This window comes from Prionailurus bengalensis, chromosome C1 (genome assembly GCF_016509475.1).
Source record: "Prionailurus bengalensis isolate Pbe53 chromosome C1, Fcat_Pben_1.1_paternal_pri, whole genome shotgun sequence".
Classification (NCBI taxonomy): Eukaryota; Metazoa; Chordata; class Mammalia; order Carnivora; family Felidae; genus Prionailurus; species Prionailurus bengalensis.
The window spans coordinates 96,015,549-96,019,979 of record NC_057345.1 but is presented as its reverse complement, the minus strand read 5'-3'; the positions used below and the strand labels follow the sequence as shown (position 1 = coordinate 96,019,979).

The 4,431-nt window shown below is 52.3% G+C and overlaps 1 long non-coding RNA gene across 1 annotated transcript; it reads right to left on the bottom strand.

Annotated features, from left to right (window-relative positions):
* Positions 1-804: 804 nt before the first annotated feature.
* On the bottom strand, positions 805-4,090 carry LOC122480940. The gene is made up of 3 exons (XR_006296710.1): positions 3,704-4,090; positions 1,764-1,918; positions 805-1,157 (listed from the first exon to the last, which is right to left on the bottom strand). It is a non-coding gene; the product is annotated as an uncharacterized LOC122480940 (long non-coding RNA).
* Positions 4,091-4,431: the final 341 nt, after the last annotated feature.

Sequence of the window (4,431 nt, the reverse complement as noted above, 5' to 3'; positions counted from 1 at the left end):
CACGGTGGACAAAATGAGCATGGGTTATCCCTCAGGCCCTGCCTAGGGTGGTCCCATTCTGCTTTCAGCCCAGTCTGATGACACTCCCTCTGGCAGAGAAAGGAGGAAAAGGGGAGTTTCCACAATCCCGACCCTGGCTGGCAAGTCTCCTGATATCTCAGACACGGAGATGTGCTGTAGGGGTCTTTCCGGTGGCGCTGGATCCTGAGCTGCCCCCAGAGAGACCCCTGTGTCCAGAGACAAGCAGCAGGGCTTAGGATACAGCTGGCTCTCAGTAGGCGTTTGTAGAAGGAGTAACAAAATGCTGAGGAACAGAAGATGCTCTCAGAGTGTCCCTGCTCGCCTGGTGTTGCCAGTTCCTGCCTTTACAGCCCAACTGCAGCGTCTTTCTGCAGAGCGGGGCCAGGAAGCAAAGAGGAAGATGGAGAGAGTCTTGGAAGGAACATTTCTCCAGGATTCTCTCTTCTACCTCTGAGGAGGACCTCTGGATCAGGAAAAGCACACTGGTTTCCAGGGCCACCAAGCCCTCCTCTTTCTTGCCCTCAGCCCTGGGCTTGTGCCCTTCTAGGCTACGGGCAGGAAGAGGTAGACAGACTAGCGTGGAGACAACTTTAAGTGAATTCAATTACCATAGCAACCAAAACCACCAGAATGGAGATTAGGCTCCCGACAGCAGTGATCCAGGCATCTAAGAGAGGCAGCGATCCAGAGGCCATCACTGTGAGACTGGGGGGCTGGCCGGGGGGGTGGGGGCAGGGACACCTCTGCTCATCTACCCGCACTCCCTCCCCCACTCACCTGTGCTTTCTGGGACTCCTCAGAGCTCTAACCTGCCGAGGAGCAGATTTCCATCCCTGCCTGGAGCCGGAGAGACCTGGAAGGGCTGTGGGAGTCAGAGCAATGAGCAGGTGCTGCTGGCCTTCCTGTGGCCTCTCATTTTCTACCATGTCCCTTCATGGATAACAGGGCACTGGCCTGCCTTCTGCATCTCTCGGCAGAGCTGCATTTAAAAGTAGGGGCTCTGGGGTCTACTGTTTGTTTCCAAATCCCAGCTCTGCTAATGATCTTGAGCAAGTTGTTGAACTTTTCTGAGCCTTGGTTTTTTTCATCTGATAAGTGGGGGTGATGGTATTTGTTTCATAGGAGTGCTGTAAGGACTAAACAATAAGAAAACAAGAAATGAGAATGCATATAAGGCCTCTGCACAGAAACAGTTGTTACTAATTCCATGGTGGTGGTGATGATGATAATGATGATGATGGCAACTCCAGTCCCTCCTTTCCCTTGTCTATTTCCCTGCCATGAGTACCACCTTTGACAGGTGGAGGTACCCAGCCTAAGGTAGGCAGAGAAGATTCCCAGAGGCTGACAAGCTGGGACATGGTAGTCAGTTTCCTCCTGCTCCAGAAGCCCGTCAGAAGCCCCGAGAGACTGCACAGGCCACCTGACAAATGACCGAAGGCCTTGCTTTCTGGAGACTTCATCTGGACCCACGAGCTGCAGTCAGCCTGGGCAAGCTCGTTTGCCCCACAGATGTTCGACAGGTCTGATCTTTAGCGCCTCCCAAAGCGGATGGTCTCCCTGAGGGTGGAACCCTCATCTGTAAAATGGGGATAAAAATAAAGGCTGATTTATGAGACCTGCTCTAATAATAGACCAGCTCACGTAGAACTGAGGGCAAATGGAGGCACTGTCTCTGCTACTCTCCTCTCATGTGTGTGCATGTGTGCACTGGTGTGATTTCCCACGGAGCGTGCGAGTACCTGGAGGGCAGAGAGGAGCCTCTTCATTGATGTGAGAGGAACATGAGGAACTTGGGACCTGGGCTGGGGAAGATGTCTCGTCTACCTCCAGGGCTGTGCTCATTCATTTCACAAGCGGTTTTTGAACACTGGCGAGACGGTCAGACCTTGTGCAGCTGCCGGGGAAGCCAAGATGAATACGACTCAGGAGTTGAGCTTGGAGGTGGAGAAAGAGCTCAGAGCAACTTAATCACAAGGTGCTATTTGACAGCGGGAAGTGGGGTGAGGATGCCTGGGGCAGTCATCGAGGCCCCGCATCTGGATTGGGCTGGAAGGAGGAACACGGTTTGCCCAGTGGGGAAGGAGGAAGGACTCTGCAGGCAGAGAGAACAGCAGGTGCAAAGAGGGAGTGTGAAAGGGCCTGGTGTGTCTGGGGGAGGTGAGAAGTTTAGGGAAGCTAAAGCGCACGCACGCCTGTGTGTGTGTGCGCCTGCGCGGGCATGCATGTTGGGGACAATAAGGGGGCGGAGGGAAGAATGGCAGGGGATGAGACCCAAGGGTTAATTTCTCCTCTTATCTCACAAGAGGTCAGCAATTCTATAGGCCTCTAGCTACTGTGGCCTGCTGTGCTGAGATGTGTTCAGCCCTATTTTGAAAATTCATTCCCCTACAACCAGAGGAATTGTGAGCTTGTTTTGAGGAAACGCCAGCCTGTTTCTGAAGGTCTGCATTGCTCACAGGTCTTGAATGTCCCCGGCTGACAGCTTCCTCCAGCCCGGTATAAACAGCCCTGCCTGGAAAGGGCCCCTGGAGAGGACTGTGACCAGCCCTCCCTCCCGGAAGGGCTGCCTCTGCACCCCAGCTGGCTCCACGTGGCATCCCCCAGCCCTACATCGGTAGGGTCGTGTGGCCAGGTGGCACAGCCTGACCTGGGGGCCTCTTGTGCTCCGTGCCCAAGCAGTCCCAAGTCCTGATAATTTTACCTCCAACTTCTTTCTCTCATGCTCCCTTTTGTCCATCCACCCACCACTGCCCTAGCAGAGGCCCTCATCATCTCTCTCCTAGAATACTGCAATAGCCTGCTAATTGGTCCCCCTGCTTCCCATCTGGTCCTCCTCAAATCCATCCTCCACACTGCCAGGCCAGAGTGGGTTTTTCTAACATAGATCTGCCTGCACTATGCAACTGCCCGGAGCCTTCTGGTGGCTCCCCGTGGCCTGCAGGACAGACTCCAGCTCCTTGCCTTGGCTTCCCAGCCTTAGTCCCTGCTGTGCCCTGACTCTGGCCCCACACCCTGGGCACACACTGGACTCATTCCTGTCTTGGTGTGTTTGCTGCCTGGTGTTCGCTTCATCCCCTCAGCCGTCATCATTCGGCTGATTCCTTGTCCTCTTTCTGCTCCCAGCTCAGATGTCATCTCGTCCAGAGCATCTTCCCTGACCCCACAGGCTGGGCCAAGTGCCTCCTCCCTGTGCTTTCCTACCTCTCCATGCATAGCCCTGGCTCTGTCACTAGGTAGCTATGTGATGCTCGCCTCCGATTCTTTGTCGGCAATGGGAATAAAAATAAATCGACCTCATGAGATTGTTTTGAGAATTTGTGAATCTAGCTTCCCTTCACCCCTCGGGCTTCTCTGACCCCCAGAAGAGGTTGGTGAGCCTAAACCTCAGTGCAGAGCACACACCCACGGTCTGTCTTCCTGTTTAAACCAGGAGCTCCGAGAAGTCAGGGCCTGCCTCCATCTTGCTCACCACCTTATGCCCAGCACAGCAACTAGTGGATATTCAATAACTACGTGTTAAAGGAATGAATGGTTTGATACATGTTTGTGGAACTGGTGTTAGTGGATGAAGACCTATGGGTTCAATTAAAATGTTTCCTGAGTCCCGGGCTCGGGGCTGGGGCTCCCCTGTTAATATTCAGGTGGGACTAGAGACGCAGATAAGACAAAGCATACTCACGTGTCCTAGTCAAAAGTGCACCTTGAGCTGTGACTTCAGTCACAGGAGCATTTGAGTAGGCCGAAAAGGAAGTGAAAAGAATCTTCCTGGGGAAAAACAGTTCATGCCTGGTCCCCTCCCCATATCCCTCATCACGGCCTCACCAGGGCAAGCAGCACTGTGTAATTCACTAAGATGGCTGTGGTGTGTTTCCTTTTTTGTCCACTCCAGGAATCTGCAGCAAAGAGGGAACCTGCTAACGTTGAGCCTGTATTTGCAAAATTGACTCGGGCATTAGCTACAATGGTGCACACTTACCACTTTAAAGATGCCAGTCTGCCTGGGTGGGAGAAGCACCCCTAAAGAGCCATGGGAAGGGTATTCACTCTGTCATCATCAAAGGACAAGAAATTTACTAACTTCTTTAAGTATGCAGTTGCTTTTTTTTTTTTTTTTTTTTCACGCTGAGCCCAGCTGTCTCCGTTCTTTATGACTCTGGACATGATTTAACGTGTACACTTAAAAAATGGAAGAACGACTTCTTAAATTTGCAGTAAATGTATTGTTCAATAGATTTGATTTACTAGTCATGAACCATAGAAGAGCCACCATGGCAATTTATTGTGATGTTGTCTCAGGAGTTGGAGTCCACTGCCTGTCTCTGCTCTGATCCCCATAAAAATAATCCAGTGAAGGGAAGACCCATGGTTTACCTTGGCACCAGCCTGGATTGTGACTGCCACACCCTC